The sequence below is a fragment of the Pinus tabuliformis genome, chromosome 1_1 (assembly GCF_031772625.1).
Source record: "Pinus tabuliformis cultivar Carrire ecotype Pingquan chromosome 1_1, CPIR1, whole genome shotgun sequence".
Taxonomy (NCBI): domain Eukaryota; kingdom Viridiplantae; phylum Streptophyta; class Pinopsida; order Pinales; family Pinaceae; genus Pinus; species Pinus tabuliformis.
Window position 1 is genome coordinate 320,014,212 of NC_142297.1, and position 15,485 is coordinate 320,029,696.

Sequence of the window (15,485 nt, forward strand, 5' to 3'; positions counted from 1 at the left end):
AATTGGCAATGTGTTGAATAATGTGTTAGCCATGGAAAGACAACATCATTGATGAGTGAAGTGTAAGTGGAATCTTGTTTCCATTAGGTACATGATCGTTGAGGACTACAATAGGTTGGCCTTGATGGAGACAACAAAATTCTATATTGGGTGGTTAGTTGTTCAATAGTGCTTGGCTTAGAGGAGGTGGTAGAATGTTTCCTATGGTTGGGTGGTGATGATGTAGCATTACTTACCACTAAATGGAAATTTCAACATTTTTTATAATTTAAGGTGCTTCCCTTGGGTTCAATTAAAACATGTTGGTTAAGCATAGATCGTTATGCGTAACTAGCAAAGCATATCAATGCTATGCAATGAATAAATTTTTATAATTATATAAGAATGTTTTAAAAGAAAATATTTTTTTTTTAACATTGTGACACCTCTCTCTTACTCTCTTCTTCTTCTTCATCTTTTGTTTTTTTTTTTTAATAATCATAACTTAGTTTTATACCAACCTAGATCCATCTCAATTACATATCTACCAAGCACTTAGAGGGATCAAATTTCTTTTCACTCTAAAAGAGATTTGCATCTCAAGATATTTGATCCCTCTCGGTGCTTGGTAAATTTGGTGTTAAGATGGATCTAGGGTAGTTTAATTATTAATTATAAATTTAATTTAATTTAATTCAATTTTACTTTTATTGGGTCAAAATGTTTAACAAAACATTACAACATCTCTATTATGCTGGATTTTATTTATATTTATATTTCATTTTTTTTATTTTGACAGTTAAAATGTTTAACCAGACATTACACTTTTAACTAGACATGGCAACATCTCTACCATAAAGGTTAGAGAGCCTCTAACTTGAGCTAAATTTCTTCCAATAAATTAAAAACATAAGAAATTAATAAATTAATAAATAATATTAAAAATGATCTTTTAATTGAAATATCTCCCAACAAATTAAAAACCTAACAAATTAAAAAAACTAATAAAATAATATTAGGAATGGTCTTTTCATTGAAATTTCCTTTCCCTCTCTTCCATTAACGACTTAGTGGATGTCTCCCTCCATCTCTCAGCACTTTGCATTTCAGATTAAAGATTTCCAACAACACACTGAAACTAATCCAAAACTAGGAGAAGTGTGAAGACCAAGATCACAATGACGAAGGCAAGAAGGCTTGCATGTCCCTGGGCCATCCTCATCGCTTGGTTTTTTGTTTTCATAAACACTACTGGTTTCCACTGTTTTTCCTCACAGCATCCCCAAGTTGAAGCTCGTCTGTACCAGATTGTGCACAGTGAGAGGTCTAGACATTAAGTACATTGGTGAAGCATATTCTCAACAGAGAGATGTCCGTATGTGGAAGATTCATCCATCCATGGATCTCTAGCGAGTTGAGCATGAGAGTCACAGTCCATCCAGATTTGTGTGTGGCAAGTAAGGACGATTTGTAGAGAAGTTCTGCAATACCAGCGGTAATAACGATTTGTGATAGGGCTCAGAAACAACATTTGGTAGGCTATAATAGGCCTTGGACAGACAATAGAATTGGTAAATAAAATCTCCACCGAAAAACCGACATGATAAGGTTTCATAAGGGGCAGATGATAGGCTACAATAGGGCCTGAACAAATGACGAAATTGGTAAAGAGTTTTGTTATAATGCATTCAGAGAAAACTCCCTAGTTCTGGGAATTCCATTATAATGAATGCTGGGTGCAGGAATTACACTTAAGTAAACTCCTCAACACTTAAATTGTCAACCCGGGGGATTCGTAAACTTAGAGACGAAGCACAGGCAATGCCAGAGATGGTATGAATATTTCTAATATCAATTCCTACTTTCTTTAAAGGAAAGATTGCAGAATCAAACTATAAAGAGAAAAAGGCAACTTGAACCATCAAAATAATCTGAGACTGGAACAAGGGAAAATGCACTTGCAAAAGAGATTTAGAAATAAAGGGCAATCACTCTAGCTAACTATCGATTAACTATTGAGTGTGTGTTTTCTTTAGAAAAGACACTTTAGCAGTCTTCTACAGATGGGCCCTTCAAATCCTGCTTATGTAAAGATTTCCTTCTCGCAAGAATCTATCTTGCACTAGTGCAGGAACAGATATTTATGCAGAGGGTGTAAAACGATGTCTGTACTAAAAGTGTTTTTCTTCGTGCAAGGGCTTGAACTTTCTCAAGTCCTAAGCACTCAGATCCAGTAACAAGAAACTGGTTCTTGTACCAGATCAGAGCTTCTTACACTTTAACATTTAATTCTTGAAATCAGTGCTTAATTACTGCAAGTGTTATGAAACCAAATTGCATACCAAAAAGATGAATGTTTCTGAATTTAGCAAAGTGCAGAAATAGAGAAACAGTCCTTATAATTTATCCTGTTATGAAGTATTAATGAAAGCAAGAAAGTTGTTAGAAGTAAACTAAAAAGGCTTGCTGCATCACACAATCTTGCATTGGTGCAGGTTCAGTTCTTCTGCTTAAACCAGGCAGGAAACCAAATCAAACAAACTTGCAGAAAGTGAATAGCACACCAACGTGCACTGGTGTAGGTAATTTCTCCTGCTTGGACCAGGTGGGGAAAACCAATCCAAAATCAGATGCAGGGAAAGGAAATTTAACTACTTCACATTGCAAATCTGCTTTCACTCAAATGAGAATTCAGATGCTGTAAATGAAATCACACTTAGCAGTATAAAACATAAATTACAAGAACAGATAATAGGGAGAACGCATTGGGTTGGCTGGGCCCTAGGTAACCAATGCGTTTTACTTTTAAATGGAAACGCTACTCAGTACTGTATCAATTCATTAGCTGTTAAACATAAAAAATAAGATTCATGAAATGTAAGGCGAAGATCCCTTTCTTGTTAAATCATAAAAGCAAATACATGTGTGATTACATATCCAGCCTAGATTTGGGCGATAACAAAATGCAGGACTATTACCGCCTTCCTGGTTCTATCTCTGTTCTATACAACTCTATCAACCATTAACCATCTTGTCCTATTTACATTTCTCATTATATAGATCCTTGGCCGAAGGCCAAAAGGATCGTTCAACTCGTTACATAACCGATTGCAGAATTTAGATTGTTCAACCAATTACATGACCGATTGCAGATCATTCAACTAATTACATAACCGATTGCAGAATTAAGCTTTTGGCCTTCAAAATTAGGCATTTTAACAGAACAGGTCGTAGCAATCTCCAGCTATTTGTCTCTCATAAATTCGATCTCAGCTACCTCTAGATTGCCTTGCTGTCATAACTGGAGCTCGACTGCCTTCAGATCTAACCTGCTGTCATGGCTGCAAGGATTCACTGTGTTGGCACCGGTGCAAGATTTGCTCCTGCACTAAGATCAACAGTCACGTAAGAATTTAACTACCAAATAACATTAGAGGTATTGATAAGTTACGAAAGTAATTATAAGCAAGAAATCATGTAATAAATAATTAATAAATGCTAAGTTAAGCTAAAAAATGTAAAATATAAAGTTAATGAAAAAAGTGTCATCGTTCTTGCACTAGTGCAAGATGAGGGTGTGTAAGATAGGTAAAACAGGGGTATTTAGGAAGAAGAAAATGGTAGAAAAGGGAGAAAATTAGGGGACTAACATCCTCCCATCCCTAAACTATTGTGTGTCCTCACACAACTTCTTTACCTCTGCAAAAAATTTCAAAATTTAAGCACTCCAACTCAATCCTGTCCTGGCATGTTGTCCTCAGGTTGCACTGGTGCTTCTTCCTATACTGCTGTAGGAGGGGATTCCACACCCTGTGGGGGTTGTGGTTCTTTTCTTGCATTAGAAACTTTACTCTTCTTCCAGGGCCTTTTGATAAAATCGACCAGTAGAGTATCGTCCTCGACCTCTGCAATCTTTGTTGTGTCTGCAACGACCAACAGGTTGTCTTGCTCAGGGGCCTATGCCTGTGGATGGCGCAGTAAGGGTTTCTTTAGTGGGTGCGCTAACTGTCTCCTTAGCTGAAGACGAGGCCTTCTCTTCTATATATTTTTCTGACTGCTTCCTTTTCGAACTAGTGCGAGAAGGACTTCCCTTTTTTCTTTTGCTCGGGCCCTTGCTCGTACTGGCGAGGCCATTTATCTCTTCTCCAGCGACTGTCCCTTCATGCAGCTGTTTTAACAGTGCTTCCCATGTCATTCCTTTCTTCTCCAGCTGCTTCAGGACCAAGATTTTGATCAGGCCGTGATGGTATAACCTTGTATCGACCTGGTCTGCCCTTCCATCCTGTACGCTTTTAGCCATTTTCTCCAGGCTTTTAAGCAGAAAGTAGGGGAAGTTCATCCTCCATCAGACATGTCAGCCTGCTTCAAAATGTTGGAGCATTCTAAAATGATACACCAAGGTGCGGGTGTATCTTCCCTCGCAGGTCACAAACTTCTGCAAAATAAAGAGGAGGTCCTACCACTGTCCTAGTAGGGCTTTGCGCAGAACTCCTAATTTCTAGTTCACCTCTATCTTTTTATCAACGACGAAATGCTGCCAGTGTTTACTTTCCAGCTTCTGATTCTTGAACCATTGTTCTCCCATGTTGTCCAAGCCCATTGCTGCTACTATGAATTCCTCTGTAATTTTGAATTTAAGAGGCCCAATTTTCACTCGGCCATTTTTAAAACTTCTTGCAAACCGTAGGGCGACTTCTTTGTCATATCTGTCAAACTTCTATAGGAACTGTAGAAAACCCGAGTCTTGCAATAGTGCAAGACTATTGCGATACTCGACAGTCTACTCAATTTTGCTGAGAGACAGGGGTTCATTCCAGACAGGCGGCATTGCTGCTAGCGGCTATGAACAGTCGAGCTCTGAGACTTTGTATGCAATACTGGAGAAATCAACCTTCATAAATAGAAATCTAACTGTTCATCCATCCTTTCCATCATATCACTGGTTCATCCGCCGTAGATACACAACATCTTTGAGGTCTGGCTGAATTGGTACTCGCGGCGGCGGTTTAACGGTCAGCTGAAGTCATAATTATGTGTGAATGGACGTTTAGGATTATGGTGGAGCGGGGTAATCATGAGTGAAGGACGTTTAAGATTATGACGGAGTGGGGTAATTACAGGAAAGCAACGGTTAACACATTTATGCATTTCTTCATAATTTAAAAAAGAAACTTAGCATTCATTAAAAAAATCATGATTTCTACTTAGAAAAACTTTGTACTTTTAATTAATTTCCTCCTAGTTAATATGATAGCATAAATACTCGTCGGTGAAATGAAAAGACTTCATATAACTTTCCATAATGACCACTTTCTTATGCCATATGATATAAAAATAACTTGTACTATGCTGCTGACGAGGTGCATGCTCGTACTGATCTTGCACCGCTTAAAATTATACTGTTCTGCTGGTACTTTTCTGCTTATCTTATCACATAGGACAACATGCTTGCACTAGTGCAAGCATAATATCTAAAACAAAGAATTTAAATATAGGCTGGATTTTCACATGATTTCCTTAACTTTTACTTGGCAATTTGCTTCGCCCTTCCTTGATGCCTCAGAGCATATCCTTTTGCTCTTTGTATGCAAGATCCTGCAATAAATTCATTAGGGAATAAAGAAGTGGGAAGGAGGAATTTTTAGAATGGGAAGGAATTCTATTACAGGGATTCCATGAAAGTACCAAAAGAGGGAACAAATAGAAGTGGGATAGGGGAAAAAATTTAGGGGTAAAGTGGGATTTCTTCTAAGTGGACAGGGTAAATTTTAGAAGAATGTGGGAAGGTTAATATTCTGGGATCAAAGAAGAAAACTGAGGGAATATTACAAAAGTGGAAAATGAAGAAAGGCAAAAATTTTTCTGAAAAGTCTGCCTGCACTGGTGCAAGAAAAATAACTGCAGCAAAAATTAAGCGTTACTTGAATAAAAAATATCCATGTTAATTACCCCATCTATATAAAGGTTGGTTCTCCTGAACCTGCTTCTACTTGGTGGTAGCTAGCATATCTAAAGATCAAGCAACATTTTCTTTTTATTAGAAATTTTTGATCTTCCTGCCAGCAAGCTGGTTTTCTAGATGATCCTTTTGCAATCATGTCAGCAAACTGATTTTTATAGTTACAGGAAAATAAATTTTTTCTTTACTTTTTTTTAATTATTATTATTATTATTATTATTTTAAGAAGAAGAAGAATTCATGTTTTCAAAAGGTTGGTATTACCATTCTCCACTACCGTCCCAAATTGTTGTTGGACTTGTTGTGTAAAATCTTTCCTGGTAAGTGGTTGAAAGTACTTCTTTAACCTGTGTCCATTTACCAAGAATACTGAATTCTGTCCATCAATAGTTTTAACTTCTACTGCTCCATTTTCAAATACTCAGATCACTTCATAAGGTCCCATCCAACGTGTATGGAATTTCCCTTTAAAAATTTTAAATCTAGAATCATAAAGGAGCACCCAATCACCTGGTTGGAACTTCTTTTTCTAAATAAACTTGTCATGCCATTTCTTATGTTTCTATTGAATTAGTATGTTCTGCTGAACAGCATCCCTTCGAAACTCATCTAACTCATTTAATTGGAGAAGACATTGTTGCTGTGCATTAAAGAAATCTAGTCCTAACTGAACTGCAGTCCTGAAAGTTTTGATCTGGAATTTAATTGGTAACATAACGTGTTTGCCATATACCAGCTCATATGGTGTATGTCCCATGCTATTTCTCCAAGTGGTTCTGTATGCCGACAAAGCTTCTGGTAATCTTTCAGCCCAGTCTTTTTGTTGCATATTGACTATCTTTGTAAGAATGGCCTCGATCACTTTGTTTGTAGATTCCACCTGGCCGTTTGCTTGTGGGTGATACGACGTGGATTTCCTGTGCCAGATCTTCTATTGCTCCATCACACACTATACCCGATTAGAAATAAATTGCAGACCATTGTCAGAAACAATTCCTCTAGGCACACCAAATCTAGTAAAGATTTCAGTAAAAAGAAAATCAACAACAACTTTTTCCGTCACAAAGGAAACAACTTTAGCTTCTACCCATTTTGTAACAAAATCTGTACAAACCAAAATATGCTTTTTACTTAATGATGTTGGATTTATTGGCCCTATAAAATCAATAGCCCATTTTTCAAATGGTTAAATCATAACTTGAGGGAAGAAAAGCATTTCCTTGGTTTGATTAGGTTGGCCCATTCGCTGACAGCTATCACAACGCTTGACATATTGTTTGGCATCCTTAAACAAGGAAGGCCAAAAGTAACCAGCGCACAATACTTTATATGAAGTCCGCTTATCAACGAAGTGGCCTCCACAAGGTTCATCATGAGCAGATTTCAATATGTCAAACACTTCCTCCTCTCTTACACACCTACGGATAATCAGATCTAGGCCTATGTAAAAGAGATCTCCTTTAATACAAGAGTATGCAACACTTTTCTGAATAATATTCCTCTTTTCATGAGCGGACAAGTGGGGTGCTGTTTTCCTAGTAACCAAATAATTAGCAATGTCAGCAAACCATGGAGAATCTGTTGACATAGCAAAAATATGTTCATCCGGAAAATCATCATTAACAGGAGTTGTTTCACTAGGATTATCTAATCTAGAAAGAAAATCTGCTACAACATTATATTTTCCTGGTCTATCAATAATAGTAATATTAAATTCCTATACCAATAGTAGCCACCTAGTCACTCTACCACCAGTTAATGGTTTTTTCATCAAATATTTAATCATGGAATGATCAGTATGTACAAATAATTCATATCCTGTAATATAGTGCTTGAACTTATTAATTGCAAAAATTACAGCTAAATTTTTTTTCTCTGTAACTGTATAATTTAATTCAGCAGAAGACAAATTCTTACTAATATAATAAATAGCATAGGATTTCTTATTTTCCTCTTGTCCTAAAGCTGCGCCAATAGCCAAATCTGAAGCATCAGAGGAAATATGAAAAGGCAGAGACCAGTTAGGACCTCTCAGAACTGGTGCCTGTACTAACTTTTCCTTCAATGTTTCAAAAGACTGTTGGCAAGTTGTAGTCCAAGAAAATTCACTATCCTTAGCTAGAATTCGGAAAAGAGGAGCAGCTATCTTAGAAAAAATTTCAATGAATCTTCTATAGTAACCAGCATGTCTTAAAAAACCTCTTACTTCCCTTTGAGTTTTGGGTGCAGGAAGATGCAGAATGATTTCAATCTTTGCTAGATCAACCTGGATATCTTTACTAGAAATGAAATGGGCAAGTATCACCCCTGCTTTTCACATCAATCTACATTTCTTGTCACTCAAAGTGATATGGGCTTCCTCACAATGAAGAAGTACTTTTTCCAATTTTTCAAGAGCTTCCTGAAAAGAATCACCAAACACAGAAAAGTCATCCATATAAATTTCCACAAATTCCATATCAACAAAAATAGCCAAGACTGCCCTTTGAAAGGTAGTTGGGGCATTACATAAGCCAAAGGGAAGCACTCTATAAGAAAATGTACCCCATGGACATGTAAAAGTAGTTTTGTCCTGATCTTCGGGTGCAATCTGTATCTGGTTATAGCCACTGAAGCCATCCAAAAAAGAAAAGTATTTCTTTCTTGCAAGGGTATCAATCACCTAGTCAATGAATGGGAGAGGGAAATAATCTTTGAGAGTGGCTTTGTTTAATTCTCGATAGTCAATACAAATACGCCATCTTCCATCTTTCTTAGGTACTAGTACTAATGGAGAGACCCACTGACTATCAGAAATAGGATAGATAAAACCGGCATCCAAGAGTTTCTGTACTTCTTCCTTCACAATATCTCTTAGAGCTGGATTCATTCACCTTTGGGGTTGTCAGACAGGTCGGGCTCCTTCCTGAATATAGATATGATGTGTGCAAGTTTCAGGAGGGATACCCTTCATATCTTCATAGCCCCATGCAAAGGCACTAAGATGGTTTCGCAACAAATTCACAAGCTGCTCTCACTGAGATGAGTCCAAATATAAACTAATATACAAAGATTTACCAAGGCTAATCTCAACAAGAGTAGTATCAGGCTCAGGAGTACTCAAGGGAGTGGTCAAATGCAGTGGTACAGAAGAATGGGAATCATGATTATCTTGAAAATCTAGGCTGAAAATTTGGCTCAATGGCTCAAAATTAGGCATAGTGTCTAGATTATTTAGGAAATCTTGAATCTCATCTTCTTGTGAAGACCCAGTATAATGATGGATAAGGGAGATGGGCTGAGTCTCGTCATCACTACTTTGATCCAACCATAAAGTATCTCGAAGGTCCTGAATGGATCTGGCAGGGGGATATAAGGTAACTTTCTTCCTAGAGTCTCCATGTGAAATATACATATCACCAGAATGACATCCAATATATGCATCGGCGGTAGCAAGCCATGGTCGACCCAAGATCAAGGGATGTCCTCCTACTGGGTTCTTTGGCTGAAGCACAATGAAATCAACAGGATATTCCCAAGAATCTAATGAGATGATCACAATATCCAATACTCCTTCTGGCTTAATTTTAGATCTATCCGCTAATTCAAGCACATTGGGAGTAGGGCGAAGATGAGATAACCGAATTTGATCCATGGTTTGCTTAGTCATGACATTAATGGCTTCCCCTAGGTCTATAATAACATTAGAGATGAGGACATTACCAATCTAAATTGAGACAACAGGGTTTCCAAGATCAATATATTTTTCCATAGATACACATCCTGTCATCAACTCTACTGCCCTACCAACAAATTGAATGGTTTGGGGTTCCAATTTCTTCCTCCCGGGTTTCTTGAGACAGAGTTCCTTAATAATCTTGGTACAAATGGGGATCTCTTTGATGGCTTGAAGCAAAGGTATCTTAATAAAAATATTCTGAAGCTCTGATGCCAAGCTAGTCTCAGAAATAGGCTCACTTCTTTCCATCACTAGCCTCTCTGGGAAGGGAGGCTGGTTGGAAGAAGGTGGCAAGGATCCAGCGGGTAAGGGCTGCTTGGTGACTGCTTTTGGAGAATGGTTAGGAGTTTCCTCTTCTCCTTTCTCTTCAACAATCACTATGGGTCGGTTCTGATTTTCTGATGTTACAGTCCTTCCCGATCTTAACTGAATATCATGAACCCCAACTAGAATAGACTGGTACTCAAATGGTAAAGGTGGGTTTGTTACATAAATCATTTTCACTGCTTTGTTATTGTTAGGATTGGGCATAGGTTGAGCAGGCAATTGAGGAGGTCGAAAGGGTGGAGTTAAAGGAAATGGTGGAGTAGCCTAACTCAGAAGTTGAGGTATTGAATTTTTTGTATGAGGATATGACTGCATAGGTGGATGGTAGGAATATGGAGCTTGAGTTGGCCCTCTCCAACCTTGCTGCCATGGTTGAGAAGGTTGCCCATGCTGATATTGATTTCCATACTGCCACTGCTGATTAGTGTTAGGATAAGAATATGCATGTGAATTATAACCAAAATAGTGTGGAGAAAATTCAGGAGCCATACCTGCACCTACCTGAGGCCAATTTCTTCTTGCTCCCATAGCATTCAAGTATTCAGCTTTAGGCTATCCTCCTATAAATACAGCTTTAAGTCCTGGTATAGAGGGACATTTTTCTGTGATATGGTCTTCTGCACAAACAACACACTTATTAGTTTCTTTAAATTAAGAGGACACTCTTTAGGAGTATGCTTGTCTCTACATTTAGGACAGAAAATACATAGTGACTCTTGTTCCTCTATAAGTTTTTGTTGAAATTTTAAAGAGTTCAACTTTTTAGAAACAACATTCATTATATCAATGTTCATGTTTTCAATTTTATTTTCTAGTCCAATAATCATAGCATTGGTAGATTCAGTTTTTCTATCCCTATTTTGAGTTCCTCTACCAGATCTATATTGATTTCTTGAAAATTTTCTACATAATTCACAAATTTGATCAAAAGTTTGCTGAGAAATATCACCTTGTCCTAGCATATTTAGATTATTTCTAGCATTATTAGTAAGTCCTATTAAAAACAAGGTTCTAATAGTGTTGGAATCAAGCTTAAGTTTCGACCTTTGTAAAATATACATAAATTTTTCTAAGTAATCTTCAAGAGTTTCATCGTCATCCTGTATGATTGTAAAAATGTCATCCTACATGTCCCGAGTTTTGCAATATTCCTGATATATAGACAAAAGCATTTTCTTCATCTGATCCCAAGAGGTTATAGAGTTTCCTCTTAGCCCCATGAACTAGCGTAAAGCTGAGTACTTGAGAGTAGCAGGAAATAATCTTAACTTCTGAGTGTCAGTTGAATAATGATAACTTCTACACAGAATATCAAACTCGAATAGAAAAGTGTCAGGGTCTTCATGAACTTTACCATGGAAATGGGGGAGAGCTAATGGTGGAATATTTTTCATTTGCGCCATAGTATCAGGATCGACAATTGGAAACACAAAAGTGGATTGTTCTCCACTTACCTGGTTATCACCAAACCCTTCCACATAATCTTCATGATCTGCCATTATTTCTCTCTTACTCTCGACAGGCTGAACCACACCTAAGTTGTTGTCACCAGAATCCAGGTGGATTGTTCCTATGTGATGGGTTTGAATTGGATTGGGCTTCCTGCTCACAGAAGGAGACCCAATATGAGAATTGTTTTCAGAATTCTTTTGGCCCTTAGTGGGCTTTGAACCCTTACCTTTCCTAGGCATTCATTTCAGAAAAAGAAAGAAAAACAAGAAGTAATTTCTAATAAAAATGCTGTCAGAAATCAATTAACACCAGTAAAATTCCTTCAAAAGAAAAATATTTTCCAAACAATACTAAAAAATAAAGAAAAATTACCTCTATTGTATAATCAGAAAATTCTTACCAAATCAAATCACCTCCCTGGAAACGGTGCCAAAATGTTGGGTGCAGGAATTACACTTAAGTAAAATCCTCAACACTTAAATTGTCAACCCTGGGGATTCGTAAACTTAGAGATGAGGCATAGGAAATGCCAGATATGGTATGAATATTTCTAATATCAATTCCTACTTTCTTTAAAGGAAAGATTGCAGAATCAAACTATAAAGAGAAAAAGGAAACTTGAACCATCAAAATAATCTGAGACTGGAACAAGGGAAAATGCACTTGCAAAAGAGATTTAGAAATAAAGGGCAATCACTCTAGCTAACTATCGATTAACTACTGAGTGTGTGTTTTCTTTAGCAAAGACACTTTAGCAGTCTTCTACAGATGGGCCCTTCAAATCTTGCTTATGTAAAGATTTCCTTCTCGCAAGAATCTATCTTGCACTAGTGCAGTCTTCTTGCACTAGTGCAGGAACAAAGATTTATGCAGAGGGTGTAAAACGATGTCTGTACTAAAAGTGTTTTTCTTTGTGCAAGGGCTTGAACTTTCTCAAGTCCTAAGCACTCAAATCCAGTAACAAGAAACTGGTTCTTGTACCAGATCAGAGCTTCTTACACTTTAACATTTAATTCTTGAAATCAATGCTTAATTACTACAAGTGTTATGAAACCAAATTGCATACCAAAAAGATGAATGTTTTCTGAATTTAGCAAAGTGCAGAAATAGAGAAACAATCCTTATAATTTATCTTGTTATGAAGTATTAATGAAAGCAAGAAAGCTGTTAGAAGTAAACTAAAAAGGCTTGCTGCATCACACAATCTTGCACTGGTGCAGGTTCAATTCTTTTTCTTAAACTAGGCAGGAAACCAAATCAAACAGACTTGCAGAAAGTGAATAGCACACCAACGTGCATTGGTGCAGGTAATTTCTCTTGCTTGGACCAGGCGGGGAAAACCAAACAAAACATGTAGAAAGTGAATAGCACACCAACGTGCACTGGTGCAGGTAATTTCTCCTGCTTGGACTAGGTGGGGAAAACCAATCCAAAATCAGATGCAGGGAAAGGAAATTTAACTACTTCACACTGCAGATCTGCTTTCACTCAAACAGGAATTTAGATGCTGTAAATTAAATCACACTTGGCAGTATAAAACATAAATTACAAGAACAGAAAATAGGGAGAACGTGCTGGGTTGGCTGGGCCCTAGCCAACCAGCGTGTTTCCCTTTTAAATGGAAATGCTACTCAGTACTGTATCAATTCATCAACTGTTAAACATAAAAAATAAGATTCATGAAATGTAAGGTGGAGCTCCCTTTCTTATTAAATCATAAAGGCAAATACATGCGTGATTACATATCCAACCTAGATTTGGGCGATAACAAAATGCAGGACTGTTACCGCCTTCCTGGTTCTATCTCTGTTCTATACAACTCTATCAACCATTAACCCCATTATTCTATTTACATTTCTAATTATATAAATCCTTGGCCGAAGGCCAAAAGGATCATTCAAATCGTTACATAACCGATTGCAGAATTTGGATTGTTCAACCAATTACATGACCAATTGTAGGTCGTTCAACTAAATACATAACCAATTGAAGAATTAAGCTTTCAGCCTTCAAAATTAGTCATTTTAATAGAACAGGTCGTAGCAATCTCCATCTATTTGTCTCTCACAAATCCGATCTCAACTACCTCTAGATTGCCTTGCTATCGTAACTGGAGCTCGGCTGCCTTCAGATCTAACCTGCTGTCATGGCTAAAGTGGCACAAAACTGGGCAATGATCAAGGAGATCCAGATCTACTGCAAGGATTCGTGGTGCTGGCACTGGTGCGAGATCCGCTCCTGCACTAAGATCAGCGGTCACGTAAGAATTTAACTACCAAATAACATCAAAGGTATCGATAAGTTACGAAAGTAATTATAAGCAAGAAATCACATAATAAATAATTAATAAATGCTAAGTTAAGTTAAAAAATGTAAAATATAAAGTTAATGCAAAATGTGTCATCGTTCTTGCACTAGTGCAAGATGAGGGTGTGTAAGATAGGTAAAACAGGGGTATTTAGGAAGGGGAAAATGGTCAAAAAGGGAGCAAATTAGGGGACTAACAATGAATCCCTAATGACATTAGGGTTTGAAATATTAACACCCTAACAAATGGTTCCTGCACTAGAATCCATTGTGTTTCAAATCTGAAAGGGCTAAGAACATTTCTATAAATGCAAATCCTGTGAATAATAAATTAAAAGTCCTTGTAAAAAGAGATGGCAATTAAATCCATACAGGAGAGCATGGTCAAATGGGCATGTATCTCTTAAGCCTGCGATGAGAGCTCCGATAGAAAGTCACATGATTGCGTCGGCAACGACAACCTTGTAAAGTGCTTTGGTGCCAAGGCCAATGCAAACATTGTTGAAGATATTATTGACACCCCTCGCAGCCATGGTACTTCTCTCCAATCCAGCATAGAGGAACACTATGACACCTAGTATATTTTCAAACTTGATTCCCATGTAGAGCAAAGCATTCAAGACCCTGTTAACCCTTCACTTCATGGAATCTCGTGGCTCCCGGGCCTTCAAGCCCTTCACTAGGCCAATGTTGGCACCAGAGACAAGACCTTCTCTGCACGATGCCTCTTCTTGAAATAAGAACTCTGAGGAAGTAGGCATTCGATATATATTTGGAATCAGCTTGTAATCAATAGTACCTTGCAGATCTCCATAGGGATCATACAAGCGCTTGCCTTCGCAATCTCCTACTCCATCTTCCAAGAGATCAATTATTTGATTATTGGTTTCATTGGGGTACGAATACCACGAGTGTTTTCTCTAGGTTGATCCCGTGACCTACACCTTCTGTAAATGTAAAAGAAATCACGAGAAGGAAAGTGAATAAGGGCACAAGAATGGAACCAATATTGCAAACGCATTGCAATGCTTATGAAGTTTAATTATTCTGAATCAATTTATTCTCTGATTTCAAAGTCCATTTATTTCATTCATTATTATTATATATGTAATTTCACAATCAAAGAATTGATCAAATAATTGACTGAATTGATTAGGTAAGTGAACTGCTCTTGATTGAGAAACACCCCACCTTAAAGTAACCAAAGCACGGATAAAGGTAAACACAATAATCATCGGAACTAGAACTCACCTCACCATCTGGAAAAAACACACTGAGCTCCATCAGAATTCGTTGGGTCATATGGAACACTCATCTAGTGTCATTCAAAGCTTAGTTGGTCATCCATCCATCCATCGTATCCATCTATTGTATCAGGAAAAAGTAAGGGTCAAGCTCAAGCTCTAGGTCTCTCATCATCTCTATCCATGGTAAGAATGATTTTAGTAATGCGAAATGTTTTAAGTGTCACGAGAAGGTAACATTATGGAATCTCTTCTGAAAAAATGTTGACATTAATCTATAGTACCTTATGTAATTTTACAGGGTGAGGAAGACTTCCTTAATTGAAGTTTATGGGTTGTAATAGTCTTTTTATGAATGTAGGGGTTTAAGTTGCCACTAATATCATTTTGAATGCACGTTGTAGCTGCATCTGCATCCACCACATAGAAAGAGAAGCACCAAAGCATCGAAGATGATTAGGTGAACATGGATCCTACTGTTCGTATTAGATACTTGCAG

The 15,485-nt window shown here is 37.4% G+C and overlaps 1 pseudogene; it reads right to left on the minus strand.

The window, feature by feature from the left end:
* Window positions 1-14,126: 14,126 nt before the first annotated feature.
* Window positions 14,127-15,026, minus strand: LOC149212834 (mitochondrial import inner membrane translocase subunit TIM23-2-like; annotated as a pseudogene).
* Between the last annotated feature and the right edge of the window lie 459 nt (window positions 15,027-15,485).